The following is a 20,437-nucleotide window of genomic DNA, read 5'->3' as shown; positions in this document are numbered from 1 at the left end:
GTGGGGTGTTCATGGGGTCTTCCGTAGTGATTGATGAAGATGTCTTGAAGAAGGAAGTTTTGGAAAGAAAGGCCCCTTTCAGAATATTTGAAACTGGAAGCATGAAAAGTTTACTTAGACAGCTTAACTTTTATGGGTTTAGGAAAGTGAGGCAGAATTTTCAAATGTGTGCTTGTCTAGCTGACTTTCCAGCAGAAGAAAAAGAAGTGTCTGTATTAAGAAAGATATAAAAAATTTTAGTTACCACTTGGTAACTTATATATAAAATTTTATTTTGCACATCAATCAATGGTAATATAAAAGTAAAGCAAGATTTTGAAAATTGTATTAAACTATTAAGTCTAAAATTCTTTATTTATTCTAAAAAATGAGGACAGTGACTTAAGTATTCAAGATTATGAGAAACTTTGCTTACAACTATGAATCATTCCAGAAATCCATATAAAGGTAATAAAGCTGCTTTTCAAAAGTGTCATTCACCGTTACCGTAAATGCTAACATTTAAATGTGATGACTATAATATTTAAATGTGTATTTTCCAAATAAGGAACTTCAAAATATTGTTAGCAATGTTCATATTTTGATGATATTATCCTTACATAGTAAACGTGGAATCAGGTTTTATACTTTAGGCTTATTGTAGTCTTGTATTTTGGTATAAATATTACTAAAATGTTTCTCCTTTGGTTGTAGCTGCACTTTTATCATAATCCAAATTTTAAACGAGGCTGTCCCCAGCTTTTAGTGAGAATAAAAAGAAGAGTTGGGATTAAAAATGCCTCTCTGGTGTCTTCATTGGCTGAAGACTTCAAAGAGCAGCACTTTAAAGCAGGGTATAATGTGGATAATAATAATTCTGGATTTGTGGCTGACACTATTGGAGAAAGTCCATGATTACCTTCTGCAAATTTCTAAAAAGAAAGCCCTCTACTAGCCACATAATTGGTGATACAACTACCCCGATCAGAGGTGATTTTTCTCCTCCATCATCAATGTCAGACCACCAGAACAAATTGCAGTGGGTCAACGAGCTATTCTAAATAAGTTGACCACTCTCCACTGGCACTCTCAAAGCAGTTACAATGAAACAAATGGCCGTGTTGTGAACTCCATTTAAACTACAACTTCTATTTCTCAGTAGAGTATCTTATCTCCCATACAGGGCAATTATTATGGACTGATGCTGGAGCCTTCTACTTTTCCAAATACATATCACAACATATCTGCAAATGAAGGTCGTTTTCCTAAACTTCAACCAGGGTGCAACCCACGCTTTCCAGTGCCAGTGATAGCTGATACATCAGCTAACTCTCTTTCAAGGCCAACTCATCAGCCATCTTCAGTTTATGAATGTCATCCTAATTACAACTGATCTACCAGAGAACTACCAGATTATGTAGGAAACAAAAATTATAAATGATGTTGGCAAATGTCGACAACTATCTGCTATTTTCTTATTTGAACAATAAACATAGATGTGTACCTGTATTTTCCTTAATATTTCTTAATAGAGTTAAGATTTAAACAGGAGACTAACTTGCCATTTAAAAAAAAGAGATATTTGATTGATAAAATCTTTTGATGGAACAATATGGGAGTAAATTTAAATAATTTCTTGTAAGGAAGAAGAAAAAAATGGAAGAATTTGGAAAAATAATAAAACATGGAGAGAGGGAAAAGTAATAAGTGGTTTTTGGTTCTTCCTGGAAAGTATTAAATGTGTTAAATTAGGATAGTTTGGAACAGGAGATACATGCAGGGACCACCCAGGGATCATGTTCTCTAATATGTCATCCCTGGAATCAAAAAGGTCACATGATGTAGTCTCAGATGGCACATTCAGCATGTGGTAGAATTTAAGTAGTAATTTATCTATGGTGTTCTTTGTGCTGTTCTCAAAGCATTCCAGTTGGTGCTTTCATTTCCTGCCCTCAACAGTCTACACTATATTTTCTAGTTAATAATTTATGTTGCTATTATCTTCCAGCCAAAGAAAAGCTTACGTTCTCAGGATGGCACTTAATGCATTTCCAACTCTAATCACACAAAATTAACTCAATTTAGTTTAGTCATTTCTTTATAAATCTGGCATCTGACTACCTTGGCATATCTTTATGTTTCACTGTATCTGGATATATATCCAGCCAAATGTTTCTCAACAATGTTAGCTCCAAACTCAACAGTTTTATTCCAGCTCATCCTTGGACGTTGGGTGTCCTCCTTTTACCTACTTAGACTATCCTCCTCTCAGCACAGAAACCACCTCCTCCAGATGTTTTATGTCTATCCCGCTTTCCTTGTCGGCCTTGGATACCAGCACAGTAAGCACAGCACATGCCACAGGATGCATTTTAGTATTTAGTGAATGAAAAATACATGTTGACTTTAAGCAAAATCTACTTTCCTGAAAGATCAAAACTGTCATGGTTTTCAAACTATTTCGTTATGGTCTTTACTCTATACCACAAACTAGCTCTTTTCACAGCGCAAGGACTAGTCACTCAAGACAGTAATTGGAGGTAGGTACAGAAGACAAAGTATCATTGTCTTCTCAATTCATACTTCCATAAGTCTAAATCATTCCTTTCTCATTTGCTGGATATTTTCCTGTCTTTTCATCACCCACCCATCCCAAAATAGCTGATTCTCTTCCCCATACCAATAACTATACTGACTCCAAATTAATTTACTTCTTAGAATCAGAGCTTTTTCCAGAAGAGACAGTGCCATTGCAAGCATTTAATGTAGGTTTATATACCCCACATAACATTTGCCCCTTCTTACCTTCACACGGGAAATTTCTAAGATGTACTAGACCCTTGGATGGGGTGGTGGTATTCAGTAATCAAATTGCGATGTAAAATGTATGGACTAGAAGGAGGTGAGGGTAATAGAATTAAAAATTTGTCCAACTGCAAGAATACCAAATTTCTGCAGATATTAGGAAATTTAAAATATTCATGGAAGTCTTTGACTCTTTCCCATTAATTTAAAAAAAAACACGAAGCATTTTCAGAATGTGAAATGCCCTGAATTACTGGAAAATTGTAGGTAAGTTCAGGGACCCTAAGACTTCTACTCACGATGATGCAGCCAGTGTCAGCTGATAAGTCTAGAATGGCAGAATTGTGTACTGAAAATTTGTCACCTGTTGTGAAGAAAGCTTTTGATATTCTGGAGAATGGGCAAATGGGCCAGGGTGATCTCTAGCAACATCTCACCAATATGACCTATACCAAGAGAACAATAGAGACCACTTGCAGCTGGAGAACTGTGTCTGGACAGCCGTGGTTCTTCCTACAACAGATACATCAAGCTTTTAAGTTTGTCTGCTGATCTCTGATGGTGGCTATGTTGTTGCTTACATTAGTCGTCTGGGGTTCAGATGGGCTGGTTGAGCAGCTAGTTTCCAGCTCACTTATAAGACAGTGGGTCTTACCGTGATCATCTTAACAAGGTTCTATACTGATAAGTTAAAAGCTACAGTATACATTCAAAATTAGATATCGTAAAGAAGAATATTGTTTGTTTGTCCATCTGTAGTTTTCTACCTGGGAAAATTAGAGTTTTGATCAAAGTACAAAAGTTTGCTGTTGCTATGAAATCTATTCTCTGAGCTCTGCCCATTGAATTCTTCCCACAAAATACTACAAATCTCTCAAACACTGTGTGTGTGTGTGTGAAGATGGATTGTTAAGCAGTAACTAAGTTTGTCTTAGTTGAGTCATCAGTGAATTTTTCCTCTGCATCTGTCAGAATCTCTCTGAATTAAGACTTTCATTGAGCCACCAGATTTTCTTCCGATCAGGGAGAGGTAGATTATATTTCTCCCAGTATACTAATTGTTATCTGCTCATTGAATCCCGAGCTGATGTTAGGGCCATGCCTCTGAACCCTTGAATGGGATTGAGGCATACATATTCTCCAGTCCCCAGAGCCCAGCAAAGGACTGTATCACCTTTTTAATTTAAGCTTATGTCTAACTTTTTTTCTTTTAATTCTCATTGTTTACACAACATATTTTGGCTTTGAACACACGTTGAATACTTTGTAGAGTCTCAACCACTGAATTATTCCCGTTCACACAGAAATTGCAATAACTTTTCTTCCCTTGGACTACCTGGAATAGAGTGAGCATAGTCATCATTTTGAAAGCCGTCCTCAGTCCTAATAATGCAGAAGTTTTACACTTCTTTGCCCAGCACTTGAGCAAGAATATTTGTTGTGGATCTCAGGGATTATCCTCACATTCCGTAATGCAACCATGAGAAAACACCACATTGTTATCCAAAATCAAGTCTTTGTCAGTATTGCATTCCCATTGCAAAACAGTTAAGAATTGTAGGAGTTCTGAGATTTAACCATGCTGAGATTTTTAGCAACCTAGCATGTTCATTTCTTACAGATGCTGTCGGGGAGATGAGACCATCGGTCAGAGACAGTGAACTTTATCACTCACAGCAAGAGCAGCCAGTTTAAAATTTGTATCCATTCCCTAATCTCAGATGAATACACAAATTGAAATTTTGATGCCTACAGAAGCAGTGGGCTGTTAAAATGAAGAAAGTTTAGGCATAGTAAAACACTAATTTTATTACTATCTTTATTTATAACTTATTAGAATCACCTATTTATTAGTATCATTATCTAGGATAAGTATATCATGACATAAGTTTACTTGCTGCAAATACGAACATGAGAAATGACATGGGAAAAATTACCATTGAATTTCCATTTTTCCTTCTGCTTTTATTGAGATATAATTGGCATAAAAAATTGTGTAAGTTTAGGTGCACAGGATAGTGATTTGATATACAACTATCATGTAATAAATTTCATAGCAACTTTAGGGAGAATTCATTATCTCATTTAGATACAATTTTAAAGAAATATAATTTGTCTTTGGTTGTGATGTGAAATCTTATGGTCTACTCTCTTAACAACATTTATATTGAACATAAATCAGTATTGCTTGTAATTTTCAAGTTAATATGGGGCATCCCTAGAACACGATTATTTTACGGCTGGAGGTTTGTAGCTTTTGAGTGCATTAATCAAATTCTCCTTTTCCAACCCCTGCCTTTGTTAATTAGAAATCTATTTTCATTTACCGTAAGCATGTTTGTTTGTTTTTGAAGTGTACTTTAATCTATAAAACTGCGTTAGTTTCCCCTACACAACATACTGTTCACTATTTTTAATACATTTCAAACTGTTCTCCAGAATATATGTAGTTATGATTTGTTGCTATTTAAAGATATTTCATAGTTATTGACTATTCCCCATACAGTATATTTCTTGTCCGTGTTTCATTTAATTTGCAACTGGAAAAATTTCTCTCTTAATTTTCCTCAACTTTTTCTTTTCCTTACCCCATTTCCCTCCTTCTTGTGAACAAACTCTTTCTTTCTATATGTATAACTCCTTTTCTGTGTTGTTAAGTTCATTTGTTTAAAATTCCAAATGTGAATAACATCATTCAGTATTTGTAATTCTCTTTCTGACTTATTTCACTTAGCATATTACACTCTTGGTCTACCCATTTGCTGCAAATGACAAAAACTTAATCTATTTGGAGTTGAATAATAACCCATTGTATTTTTATGTGTGTGTGTATATATATATATATATATAGGTAAATCTGTAGTTAAATGGATAGATACATATTTTATAAACTCATATCTTCTTTATCCATCATCTATTGAGCAATTAATTTGCTTGTATATCCTGTCTTTTGTGAATAATGCTGCAGTGAATATATGGTTGAATTAATCTCTTCTAATTAGTATCTTTATTTTCTTGGAATTAGTATCCAGATATTTAAATGTAGAATTATATTTCATTTTTTATTTTTAGATAAATCTCCATGTTGCTTTCCACAGTGGCAGCATATATTTCCATTCACTCCAGCAGTGCATCAGGGTTGTTTTTCTTAAATCCTCACCAATATTTACGTTTGTTATCTTTTTGATAATAGTCATTCTGACAGGAGTGACATAAAATCTCATTGGTTTTTGGACTTGCATTTTTCTGATGGTTAGTGATGTTGATCGGTTTCATGTGTCTGTTGGTTTCCTTTCCCCCACTGTATATTCATTTTTTGTAATGGGCTAAATAACCATAAGTGTCTGTTTCCAATTTCAGGCATTTTTGTGTTCTATTATTCTGTTTGTTCTGTGCCACTACCATATTCTTTTCATTACTGTAGCTTTGTATTATAGTTTAAAATGAGGGACAGTGATATATCCTCTTTGTTCTTTGTTAAAGTTGTTTCTGTTTTCAGTCTGTTTGTATTCTTTTCTTTCTTTTTTTTAGTGATTTCAATTCTTCTGTGTTTACATGTAAATTTTAGAATTATTTATTTTAAGTGTCTGAAAATGCCCTTGGTATTTTGATAGGCACTGAATTTAATTTGTGCATTTTCTTGGCTTATGCTGTCATGTAAAAACTATATTTTTCCTCATCTATGAACACACTATATCCTTTCATCTGTTTGCATTACCTTCAATTTCTGTTATAAATATTTTATAGTTTTCTGAGTACAGGTCTTTTACCTCCTTGGTTGGATACATTTTTTGATTTTTTTTGTAATGCAACTGTAAATGAGACAGTTCCCTCACTTTCTGTATCATTTAGCTTCTTGTTAGTGTGTAGAAATGCAAGATTTCTGTAAGTTAATTTTACATTTGAAAATTTTACCAAATGCATTGATAAGCCCTAGTAGTATTGTGGCACCCTTTTTAGGATTTCTGTTTAAAGTATGTCATCTTCAAACAGATACTTTTACTCCTTTTCTTAATTAGCTAAATTTTATTTACTTTTATTTTGGATAGCTATGGCTAGAATTTCCATACTATACTGAATAAAAGTGGTAAGAGTCAGCATTCTTGTCTTCCTCCTGCTCTTATTGGAGATGCTTTCTGCTTTTAATCAGTGAGTGTCATGTTAGATGAGTTCTTGTCATATAAGACCGTAACTGTGTTGAGGTATGTTTCCTCATGCCCACTTTGAAGAGAAATATAATCTTAAATAGATACTGAATTTGTCAAAACACTTTATGAGTCTATTGAGGTGACCATATAATTTTTATTCTTCAGGTTGTTTGTGTGGTGTATCATACTGATTAATTTTTGGGTATTCAATCACTTTTGCATCCCTGGAATAAAGTGGACTTAATCATAATGTATAATCTTCTTAATGTATTGTTTGATTTGCTAACAATTTAGTGGGGATTTTTGCATCTATGCTTATCAGTAGTATTTAACCTGTAATTTTTTGAGGTATTTGTTCCAGCTGTAGTAGCAATGTGATACAGAAATGTCCGGTAGAAAGCCTCCCTTCCTCTCGAAATTTTTGGAATTCTCTGAGAAATATAGATGATAGCTCTTCTTTAAATGTTTGGGAGAAATCACCTGTGAAGCTGTTAGGCCTGGAATTTTGTTTCTTGGGAGATTTTGTTTAAATACTTATTCAATTTCATTAGTGATAATCTGTTCATATTTTATTTATCATTCCATTCTGGAGATTAAGTCTTTCTAAGAATTTGTCCATTTCTTCTAGGGTTTCCATTTTATTGGCATATAATTTGTTGTATCATCTTATGATGCTTTGTATTTCTTTGATATAAGCTCTAACTCCTCATTTATTTCTCAGCATATTTATCTGTAACTCTCTTTTTTGGTCATGTGTCTGGTTAAACTGTACCAACATTATTTATCTTTCAAAAGCCATTATTTAGATTGATCAAATATTTATATTTTTAATCCGTATTTTATTTAATTATGTTCTGTCCTTTCAGCTGTCTTTCCTTCTACTAACAAGTTTTTTTTTATTATTATGTGACATCTTTTGGTTGTAAGAATATAAGAGAGAAATTGTTCTTATTTGTATAAGTGGGATTATTTTGCTATAAGCATCCCTTCTAATACTGCTTTTGTTATACCCCATGAATTTTGTTTTTGTTGTCATTTTTCTTTATATATTTTCTTTGATTTATACAGCAATCCAGTTGTTGTTAATATTGAATAATTTATCCTCTACAATTTAGTATTTTTCTCAGGTTTTTTCTTTTAGTAAATTTCTATTCTCACAGAATCCATAAGTTTTTTCACCAAACAAGGAGAAAAATAATAAAATTTATACATATATCTGAAAGATCCAAATTTTCCAAAATTATTTTAAAAAATAAACAAAGCTGTGGGTAATACCCTCCCTGAATTTAGAACATAATACAAAGCTACAGTAATCAATACATCAAAATATGGCAATTAAAGAAACACATAGATCAATGGAACAAAATAAAGTGTCAGAAAATAAACCCACAAAAATATGGTGAATTAGTGTACAAAGAAGGAGGCAAGAGTATACAATGGAAAAAAGACAGTCTCTTCAAAAAGTCGTTCTGAGATAACAGGACAGTACATGTAATTGGTAGATGTAAGAGCACTTCCTTCCATAGTATAAAAAATGAGATAGAAATGGATTAATTTCCTAAATGTAAAGCCTGAAAATTTACAATTTTTGACCAAGAACATGAGCAGAACAGACTTTGAGATAAATCATAGCAATCTTTATTTTTGATCTGTCTCCAAATTAAAGAAAAAAACACTAATAGTTACAATTTTTAGTTTACTGAGGAAAAAATAGATGTACTATGCGATACAGGGATTCTATTTCTTGTATTAGTGTGAAGTGCAAAATCTTTTGCAGAGCAAAGGAAACCTTCAACAAGACATATAACAGACAGAATAGAAGGAAGAATTTCACACAATGGGACCAACAAGATGTTAATATCAATAATATATATATATATATAGCATATTAGACCCGATATTTAAAAATAAAACCCCAAAATAAAAACAGTTAAACAATCTTTATGGAAACTTTACAAAAACAGACATGTGGATGATTTTCATGCTCATAAAAAGAAACACAACATTGCTATTAATTAGGAAACATAAATCCAAACCAGAATGAAACATAATTTTACAGCAACCTAAATGGAAATTAACAAAATGTCTACAAATGACAAACATTAATAAGAATGTCGATAAGAGGGAACCCAGGTACACTGATTGTGAAAACATAAATTGATGCATTCACTATTATAAAACTGTGGACAGTGCTCAGAAAACTAGAAATATAAGCATTATCTGTTGCAGCAATTCCTGTTTTCAATATAAATCTGAGAAAAAAATGAAAAGATTATCTTAAAAGATATATTACCCCAAATGTTTTAACATCATCATTTATAGTAGCCAAGGGTAGAAGCACAACTCAACTGCCCATCAACAGATGATAGACTGAAATAGATGTGAGATATTGATAACATAATAAATACTTCATCATTGTATATTAAAAAGTAAAATTCTGCCATTTGAAACAATGTGACTGGACCCAGAAATTGTTGCATATAGGAAAATAAGTCATACAGAGGAAAACACTCTATGTTGTCACTTAAATGAGGAAAATAAAGATATAAGAGAAATAATCATAAAAAAACAGAAAAAGAATGACATATATATGTGTAGTGTAACAAATAGTGGTTTCCTGTGGGGAAAGGGAAGAAGGATGGAGAAGACAGAAATGTGCAAGGTACAAATAATAAATTAGAGAACCAAAAGGGCTATATTTGCAGCACAGAGAATTATTTTAATAATTTAATTGATTTTAAAGAGATTATAGGGATATATTTTAGTAAAATGTGCATGTAGGTGGGAAAAACATTGAAGAAAAAACCCAGGAAAATCAAAATATTTTGTAGTACTATGATATTAAGGGAGGTGTTTTGTTTACTTTATTTAGTGTTCTTATAATGTACTAATTAGAATTTAAGCTTTTAATTGAAAAGGTATATACTTTTAAAACTGACATAAGTTTAAACTATTTTTGACTCTCCCCTTACATCTACAGTCAGTAAAACATTGACATCTGAACAAAAATAACTACAACACAAAAAAATACTCCACAACGCATGTGAACAGGTGAAGTTTGGTGGACTAAAACACACATTGGAAGCTGAACTGAGGAAAGATCAGTGTTGGTGTCTGCAACCAAGGCCACCAGAGCAGGATATCTGAGTCCACAAGTTCATAGAACCCAGTAGAAACAGAGTCTCAGTGGCTCACAGAGTTTCGGCCTCCAACTGTACCAGTATCATGATCACTGGTAACTAGGAGGGAGCCACATTGGAGACAGAATTTCCATCCTTCAGACACTCAGACATTCATGAAACTGTCCCTACTCCCCATTCACAGTGGTGGAGACAAGTTATCTTGCAACACTGGACATGGCAAAGGCACTTGTCTGATTCCAAATACCCACCTGTTTTTACACATTTCCTCAATGTGTACACTGATTCTCAAGGGATATCAGATAAAAGGAAGGGTTCACAGGCCCCGTGACAACAGAGGCATTAACTACCAGAGAATTCTAAGAAGTGACAATGGAAGCATATCTTTTATCCAGACAGTAGCGACTGGAAAGTGCCATTTTGAAATATTATCAGAGGTAGCTCAGGTAAGTAAAACGAAAAAGTGTGCAAGCTACCAGAAAACATAACCAAGGACTCCAACTCCCAATCTGTTATTAAGTGCCATCAGAGCAATAATTTATCAAGATCATGACCAATCACAGTAACATTATAGGGCATGCTAACACACAGATAGACACACACAGACACTGAGACAGACACAGACACACATGAACACACACACACACCTGCACACACACACACACAATGACAACCCTGCAGCAAACAAACTTAAAGCCATGGTATATTGCCATAAAACTAGTAGAGAATCCAAATAGATGTCATACAGAAACTCAATACAAAATACATAACTGAGAAAGCAGTTTAGTGAGCTCAGGAATAAATGAAATGATGATAAGGAATACATTACCTAAGAGACTGAAACTATAAAATAACCAAACATTACTGGAGGACAAGGAGAACTTAATAAATGAGATGAAGTGTACAACAGAAAGCATTGGATGTAGACTGTCTTTGTGGAAGAGAGATTAGCAAACTCACCATTACAAAACTAGAAATTATAGGAGAGGGCAGAGATTCAAGATATTAAAAAGTGAGGAAATTCTACAGTAGCCATCAGACTTCCTCAGGAAGTGCACTTTAGAATGTAACCCTAGAGGGAGAAGACAGTTAGAAGGCAGCTGATAGTTTATTTAAAGAAGTAATTGTCGATAACTTCCTGAACCTGTGTAAGGAACTGATATACAAGTCTGTGAGCCAAAAAAACACCAATAACTCTAAGACAAAGGGACCTCCTTCAAGATACGTCATATGCAAATTGGCAAGTCAATGAAAGAGTAAAATTTTAAAGGCATCCAGGAAAAGATATGATAATCTACAAAGGAACCACCATTAGATTTTCGGCAGAATTCTGAGCAGAAAACATATGCCAAGGGTAAATAAAATTGTATTTTCAAACTACAGAAATAAGAAATCACTCACACAATAATACTTACACAGTTATCTCTTAGATATAAAGTGAAAGTAAAGACTTTAACAGACAAACAAATCCTGAATGAGATGAAAAAACAAAACCGAGACACCCTATAAGAGGTGTAGAAAAGAAGTCTTCTAAGAAATATAAAATGGCAGAAATATGCAAAACATTGACCAAAATTCTAAGAAGAGACCATGAGAAAGTTGCAACTTTTTCTTTGGTTATGTTATTAAATGCTACTATACTATATGGATTAAAGAGAGAAAAATAAGAATTAGGGGCAATAAATATAGATACTTCAAACTGGTATCATGTTTAGAAGTTTAAAAGAAATAATTTGAAACAGTAATCATTAAAAGCAAAGAGTGAAATAAAACAATATTAAAGGAAGATTCTATCAATGGAGAAAGGACTAAATTATATATGATATGTTTTAATTTTTATTGAAGTACAGTAGATGTATAATATTGCATAGTTTCAGATGTATAGCATAATGATTCCAGTCAATTTGTAGATTATATTGCAATATGAATTATTACAATAATTGTAACATAAAATTATTTTAAGCTATTGTGTATAATTCCCTAATCTATACAGATTATCGTTGTTGCTTCTCTACTTAATATATACTACTTTGCATCTGTCAATCTCCTACCATTAAATTCTCTTTCCCTTCCACTTTGGTAAATATAAATTCTTCCCATATCTTAGAGTCTGCTTAAGTCTTGTCTATCTAATCTCTTTACCTCTCCATCATGTTTCTATCTATCTCTCTATAGCTCTATCTACCTATCTATCTATCTATCTACCTATCTATCTATCTATTTATCATTTATCTATATATCTATCTATCATGTATGTATATATCTATACTTCTAACTATTTATCTGTCATATATCAATAAATAGCTATAGATAGATGTACACAGATATTTGTTATTCTTTAGATTCCACAGATAAATTAAATTATACACTTTTGTCTTTGTCTAAGTTAATTCACTAAGCACAATATTTACTAAGTCCTTTCATGATGCTGAAATAGCAATGTGTTATATTTTTTCATGGCTGGGTATTATTCCATCATTTATTTATAGAAACATCATATCTTCTTAAGTCCATAGTCTACAGTACACTTTTGGATTGCTTCGCTGTCTTGCATATTATAAACAGTGCAGTTGTGAACATTGGTTCTTCTCAATTTAGGGGGTTTTCCCCAGATTTTTCCTAGGAGAGTTATTACTGGATCATATGGTAGTAAACATTTTAGTTTTTACACAAATCTGAATACTGTTTTCCTTAGAAGTTGTACAAATTTACATTCCTACCAAGAGTATACAAGAGATTTCTTACCTCCACATCGTCTCCAACACTTACTATTTGTAGACTTTTTGATAATAGCCGTTTGACCAGAGTGAAGTGATACCTCATTGTTGTTTTGATATGCAATTATGTAATAATTTGTAATGTGAAATTTTATCACTTTCCTGTTACTCATCTGAATGTTTTCTTTGGAAAAATATTAACTCAGGTACTCTACTTTGGTTTTTGATTGGGTTTTTGTTTTTCATCTTGAGCTGTGTAACCTAAATCCATGTTATATCTATTAACCTACATTTATTAACCCCTGGTCACTTGCATTGTTTGCAAATATGTTCTCCAATTACATAGGCAGTGTTTTCATTTCATTGATAGTGTCCTTAGCTGTGCAGAAATTTTCTAGTTTGTTTAGGTTCCACTTGCTTATTTTTGCTTTTATTTCTTTTACCTTAGGAGACTGATATAAGAAAATATTCCTATGATGTATATCCTAAAGTGTATCACCTATACTCCCTTCTAGCAGTTTTATAGTATCAGGTCTTACATGTAGGTCCTTAATACACTTGGAGTTTATTTTTGTATATGATGTCAGGGAAAGCTTTCATTTCACTGTTTTACATGTAAATGTCCAGATTTCCCAACACCATCCATTGACGAGACTTGTCTTTTCTCCATTGTGAACTCTTGCCTCTTTTATCATAGATTCATTGCTCATAGGAGTTTGGAATTATTTCTAGGGTCTCTATCTGTTTTTACTGATTATATCTCTGTGCCAATGCCATAGTGTTTTTATTACTGTAAGTTTTTAGTAGGGTAATGTATCCAGGAGGTTTATACCTCGAGATTTGTTGTTTATTCTCAAGATCATTTTGGCAATTTTTAATGGTTTCATGTAAAACTTAGAGGTATTTATTTTCTTCTTATGTGGAAAATACAGCTTCGTAACAATAATTGCACTAAATCCTTATGTTTCTTTGTGTAGTACTGTCTTGTTAACAATATGAACTCTTTCAATCCAAGAGCACAAGACATCTTTCCATTTCTTTGAATCATTTTTAATTTCTTTGTCAATGTTTCATAATTTTCAGTGTGTAGATCTTTCACATATGTGATTACATTTATTTTAAGATATTCAGGGGAATGGGGTTTTAAATGTTTTTGCTTTCAAAGTCCAATTTATGGTATCTCATGATTAATGTGGACAAATGCAAGAGACGTCTTTACATTAATCTTGTACTCTGCTCCCTTGATGAAATTATTTTTTGTTCATAATAGTCAGTGTGGAGCCCTTAGGACTCTCTGTGTAGATTTTTATGACTTCAGTACTGGTGACGATTTTACCTCTTTCATTCAATTTTGTGTTTCTGTTACTTCTTTTTCTTTCCCTTTTCCTTTCTTCTATTACAATTGAACAGATGTGGTGAGAGTAGGAATCCTTGTCTTGTTCCCGAATTTACACAGAAGGCTTTCTGCCTTTCCCCTGAATATTATAAATTGTTATAAATGTCCTTTAGTATGTTGAGAAATGTTCCCATTGTACACATTTTCATGAGAGTTCTGATGATTAATGTATGTTGAATTTTGTCAAATGCTTTTTCTTTGTGTATTGACATGGTTTTGTGAATTTTGTCCTTCTTTTATTAGATATGTGTCATGCTGCTTGACTTGTGTATGTTGAACCGTCCTTGTGAATCTGGAAGGAATCCATCTGATCATCATGTATAATCCTTTATATGAATTGCTGGATTAATTTGTTGAAATTTTTCGAGGATTTTTGAATCTCTATTCATCAATGGTATTGGATTTTCATTTTCATTTTTATTTTTGGGGGGATTGTCTTTGAGTTGTTTTGTTATAAGGGTAATGGTGGCCTCATGGAATAACATTGGGAAATGTCCTTACTCCTTCATTTGTTAAACTAGTTAGGGGGAAAGGGGTTTTAGTGAAGGAATCCAGGCATTTTGTTCAAAGGGTGTTTTTAAAATTATAAATTTTATTTAACTTATACTGATTGCTCTACTCAAGTTCTCAGTTTTCTCTATTCAGTCTTGGCAGGCTGTACGTTTTTATAAATTTGTCCATTTCTTTTAGGTCATCCAGTTGGTTGTCATGTAACAGCTTATAGTGCTTTCATAATCTTTTTTTGTATTTCTATAATATCAGATATTATTTCTACTGTTTAATTACTCATTTTGTTTGGGTGCAGTCTCTGTATTTCTTGATAAGCCTGGCTAAATGCTTTCCTGTATGTTAACATTTTAAGAAAAATTAAAGCTGTTGGTTTTATGATTTGTAATTTATTTTTCAACTTTTTATTTATTTTCGACCTAATCATTAAAGATTTCTCGTTCTACTGCCTTTGGGTTTTGTTTGTTCTTATTTCTTGTGGTTTTGGGTGGTATGCTTGGACTTTTGTATGGGGTTTTTCTTATTCCTTGTAGAAGGCTTGATTTGTTCTCAGCTTACCTCTTAGATTTGTCTTTGATGCATCCCAAATGTTTTATGTAGCTGTGTTTTCATTGTAATTTGTCTCCAGGTATGAATTTATTTCCCCTTTGATTTCACCATTGAACTTGTTTTATTGTATTTTTTTAAAAGATGTGGTTTTACCTCATGTTTGTGTTTTCCTATTCTTCTTTCTAGAGTTGATGCATAGCTTCATACTTTTGTGTATGGAAAAATACTTGATATAATCTATAATTGCTTAAAATTTCTGAGGCTTATATCATGTCCTAATATGTGGTTAATTCCTTAGATAAAATCCTGTGCTTACTTGAAAAGTTTATATGTTCTGCTTTTCTGATGCAGTGTCCAATAGCTCAGTTAGGTTCAAATGATTTAATATGCAATTAAGACCTCTGTTTTCTAACAGATATTCTTTCTGAAAGATCTGATCATCAGAAGAGTGAGGTGTTAAACTCATCTACTATTATTGTTTTATAATGAATTAATTCTTTCATGTCTACTAAAATTTCTTTTTATATTTAGGATCTATGCTGTTGGGCCATATATAATTTACTGAACGTAATTCCCAAATTTTTTTCTTGATGTAAGTTTCTTTATATTATCTCATATCTCTTTCATTTTGGCCCTTATTTTAAAATGTATTTTGTATGATTTGAGCATTGCTATATGCACTTTCTTGTCAATTCCATGGTATACCTTTTCCATTTATTTCCAGACTATGTTTATCTTCCACCATAAAGTGAGAATTTTTTGGGGGGAGGCAAAGGTGGTGGAGCAAAAAGATGCTCTTAGCTCACCCTTTCCCACAAATGCACCAAGACTCACATCCACAGACCCACTAAGCTAACAAGAGAACCTGCAGAACTCTGACAGTACATTGTCCTCTTCAATAGATAAAGATGCAAAAAATCTGGCAGTAGAAAAGTAAGAAAGAAAGAAGAAAAGGCAAAACAGAGTGGGACAGGTACCTCGGGGAGGGAGAAGCAAAGACGGACTGGTGCTCATTCACTAAGTCTCCTCTCTAGAACTGAGATTTCGGTAGGATGGAGGGGGAGCATTCAAGTCTTGGACCTGTACAAAGTATAAGTTGACTAACAGAACTATGATAAACAGTCACAGAGGATCCCTGTGAGGCCCAGCAAATGATGTAGCCTGGAAACTGAGGACAGGGCCATGCTGCCCGAGCTGGGTGGTAGATGGGGATGGCTGCACTGTGGCAGCCTGGGGGAATGGTGTGGGCTTTGTGCCATGGTTGTGGGTGCACAGGGCAGAACAACCTGGGCCGTCCATAAAACAACAGCACAGATGTGCCCTGTGGGGGGAAGGTTGCATTCCCCATCTCTGAAAATCCACAAACGTTTCTAGGTGAAGAGAGCTGGGGCTCAGACACAGTCTCCATAGCCTCTGGTGCTTTGCGTCCAGGCAGCAGTGTGGCAAAAACTGCATCTACACCTAAGGAATTAGAAGCCGCAAGTGTCAGACGGAGATTTGTCTATACCATGAGGCACATAGGATCCTACTGTAATGGTTCCTCAGGGAACTTGTCTGCCAAGAAAACAAGGAGCTGGATTTTGGCCCAGACCATGGACAGGGCAGTCCCTCAGTCTTCCCTCAGCCCACTTCTGTTGTGCAAACCCAAGGCAGAGCGTACAGTGTCACAGAGCTTCAGAGTGGTTGGCACACTGAGGGGGCGGGTGGCCCCCACATTTTCTGCTGGAATGCAGCCTCTGATGATGGTGCTGGGAGAGGGCGTGATGCCCAATCCTTACTGGTCAGTGTGCAACATCTGACTGCAGCATCAGGCAGGGCAGTGACAAGACAGCCCAGAGTAAAGAGAGCTGCACCTGACCCAGTGTTGGGTTTAGGAGCGACCTGCTTGCCAACATGCCCTGGGAGCAGCACAGATAAGGGCTCCAATGGAGGGCCTCTGGAACAGGAAGATGAGCTTCCAAAACAGGATGAATACAGAAAGACTTCACATTAAAAGTACACAGTCACCAGGAGGACACTGACAACCCTCTTGTTTTAATCAGTTTTTACAGGTTCCATTTTCTATTACTCTCCTAATTTCTAATTCTTATACAATTATATATACCCCCATTATAATCCTATGAAATAATTAAAAATATTTTAATTATTAATATTTTTCAAATCTCTGTTTCAGCTTGCTTTTCTATTATTCATTATACAATGTCTTCAAACATTTATTTATCCCTTCTTTAAAATTCTTTATCTCTCTCTCTCTTTTCTCTTTTCTAACATGTATTATTACATAGGCATTAGGTAGATAAACTCCTTTAGGACCACACTAGTTAACTGATACTCCAAAAACCACATTGCCAGAGAGGTAGGAGCAAGACGAAGGAGCAGAGAAACCATTCCCAATTAAAAGAACAGTAGAAATCCCAAGAAAGTATGATCAGTAAATAGACACTGATATCCTAGTAGATCAATATTTCAAAAAAGAAGTGATCAAAGTACTGAAGGAAATAAAAGAGATAGTGTTTAGAGATAAAAATATGTCAAAAATGAAATGGAAGCAATAAGGAAGAGCCGAGTAGAATAGATAAACTCGTTCACTGAGATGAGGAATGCTCTAAAGGAGTCACAAAGCTGACTAGATAACACATAGGAATGAATTAGTGACTAAGAAGACAGGACAATATAAAGCACCCAATTAGAAGATCTACAAGAGAAACAAAGAGAAACAAATGAAAAAAGCACAAGAGACCTATGGGATAATAGAAAGCATGCCAAACTTGGCGTGGTAGAAGTCCCAGAAGGGGAGGGGAGATCAAAGGGGATTGTAAAGGTGTTTGAAAAATTCATGACTGAGAACTTTCCAAACTTAAAGAAGGAATCAGATATACAAGTACAGGAAGCTCAGTGTCCCAAACAAGAAGAACCCAAGCACACCCACAGGAAGACATATAATTAAGATGGCCAGAGTCAAGGATAAAGAAATGATCCTAAAGGCAACAAGGTCATATCAAATAGTGAGTTACAAGGAAATGCTCAGAAGGCTTCCAGCTGATTTCACTACACAATTTCTACAGGTCAGAAGGGAGTGACAAGATATACTCAAAATCCTGAATGAAAAAAATGATACACCATAGAATACTTTAACCAGCAAGGCTATCCTTTATGGTAGAAGGAGACATAAAGAATTTCACAGACAAGAAAAAGCTACAAGAGATTAGCAACACTAGACCCATGCTAAAGGAAATATTGAAAGGTCTCCTCTAAAAAGAAAAGAAGCAGAATGCTACAGAAATGTGAAACTCACAGCTAGAAAGGTGACAACTCATGAATTACAAATAAAATAAACACAAAATTTTAAAACAAGTCATACAAATCATTGAGAGTGGGAGAAGGAGGAAGGAAAATAGAGAATTTTTTTTCTTTCTTTTTAAAATTTTTTGTTCTTGGTAAGATGGGTTTGAGATCATGTTACTATCAGTTTAATAAAAGCAGTTATAATAATGGTCTAAAAGACTTATAAAAAAGAGTAACAAGAAAGCAAAACTTATCAGGGAGTCACTAAAACTAAATAAAATTCATGATAATACAAAGGAAAATTACCTAACCATAAAAGGAAGATGAAAGGAACAAAGAGGAAATACTAAATCACCTGGAAAATAAGTTGAAAATGGCAATAAACTCAAACCTATCATCAACTAAAATAAATGTTAATGGACTAAAGGCTCCAGTTGAAAGTCATAGAGTGGCATGTTGGATAAGAAAGCAAAAACCTTCAATATGCTGCCTACAGGAGACCCACTTCAGAGAGAAGGACACATATAGATTGAGAGTGAAATGATGGAAAAGTGTATTCCATAAAATTGGAAAAGCCAAACAAGCAGGTGTTGCAGTACTGATTGCAGACAAAATACTCTTTAAAACAAAGGCCATAAAGTAAGATAAAGAAGGACATTTTATAGTGATTGAAGGAGTGATACAATATGACGATAGCACACTCGTTAATACATATGCACCAAATAGAGGGGCAAATAAGTACATAAAATAATTACTAACAGATTTAATTATTAATTAACAGATTATTAATATTATATGGACATAAACTGGATAACCTACAGGAGATGGACAACTTTCTGGAAACATACTGTCCACCAAGACTGAATCAAGAAGAAACTGACCCCTTGAACAAGCATTGCACTAGAAATGAAATCAAAATAGTAATGTAAAACCTCCCTAAAAATAGCAGTCCAGGACCGCACGGATTCACTGAAGAATTCTACAAAACTTACAAAGAAGAACTCATACCATTCCTTCTCAAACTCTTCCAGAAGATTGAAAAGGAAGGAACACTCCCAAAGTCATTCTATGAAGCCACAATCACCCAGATACCACAACCAGGCAAAGACACTACCGAAAAAGGGGATTATAGGCCAATATCACTGATGAGCACAGGCGCCAATATCCTCACCAAAATAGTAGCAAATAGAATCCAACAACACAGATAAAAGATTATACTTCATGACCAATTGGGGATTATGCCAGGGACAGAGGGGTGGTTCAACATATAGAAATTAAGCAGTGTAATACATCACATCAACAAGAGAAAGGACCAAAATCACATGATCCTCTCAATATAAGCAGGAAAAGCATTTGGTAAAATTCAACACCCACATATGATAAAAAATCTCACCAAACAAGGCATAGAGGGAACTTATTTCAGCATCATGAAAGCAATAGAAAACAGAACTACAGCCAACGTAGTACTCAACGGTGAGAAAGTCAAAATTTTCCAACTAAAATCTGGGACAAGACAAGGATGCACACTATCACCACTCCAACTCAATATAATCTTGGAAGTCCAAGGCCCAGCAATCAAACAAGGGAGAGAATTTATAGGAATGCAAATTGGAAAGAAGAGATAAAAGTCTCACTATATGCAGAAAATATGTTACTACATATAGAAAACCCGGCAAGATCCAGACAAAATCTACTACAGCTGATCAAAGAATTCAGCAAGGTAGCAGGTTACAAGATTAAGGTTCAAAAATCATTGGCAAATAATTATGCTAATGATTCAGATAATACTATAGAGCTACAGTCACCATGACAGCACTTTATTGGTAGGAAAACCCACATATAATTCAATGGAACAGAATAGAGACACCAGAAATGAACCCACAAACTTTTGGTCAATTAATCTTTGATAAA

At 34.1% G+C, this 20,437-nt stretch overlaps 1 long non-coding RNA gene across 1 annotated transcript; it reads left to right on the top strand.

Moving 5' to 3' along the window:
• The first annotated feature begins 207 nt into the window (after positions 1–207).
• On the top strand, positions 208–1,482 carry LOC140692865 (uncharacterized). Its single transcript, XR_012068478.1, has 2 exons — positions 208–447; positions 1,163–1,482. It is a non-coding gene; the product is annotated as an uncharacterized lncRNA (long non-coding RNA).
• The last annotated feature ends 18,955 nt before the right edge of the window (positions 1,483–20,437 follow it).

The sequence above is a fragment of the Vicugna pacos genome, unplaced genomic scaffold (assembly GCF_048564905.1).
Source record: "Vicugna pacos unplaced genomic scaffold, VicPac4 scaffold_18, whole genome shotgun sequence".
Taxonomy (NCBI): Eukaryota; Metazoa; Chordata; class Mammalia; order Artiodactyla; family Camelidae; genus Vicugna; species Vicugna pacos.
Note: the sequence above shows the minus strand (reverse complement) of the source record. Positions and strands in the feature narration are given on the sequence as shown.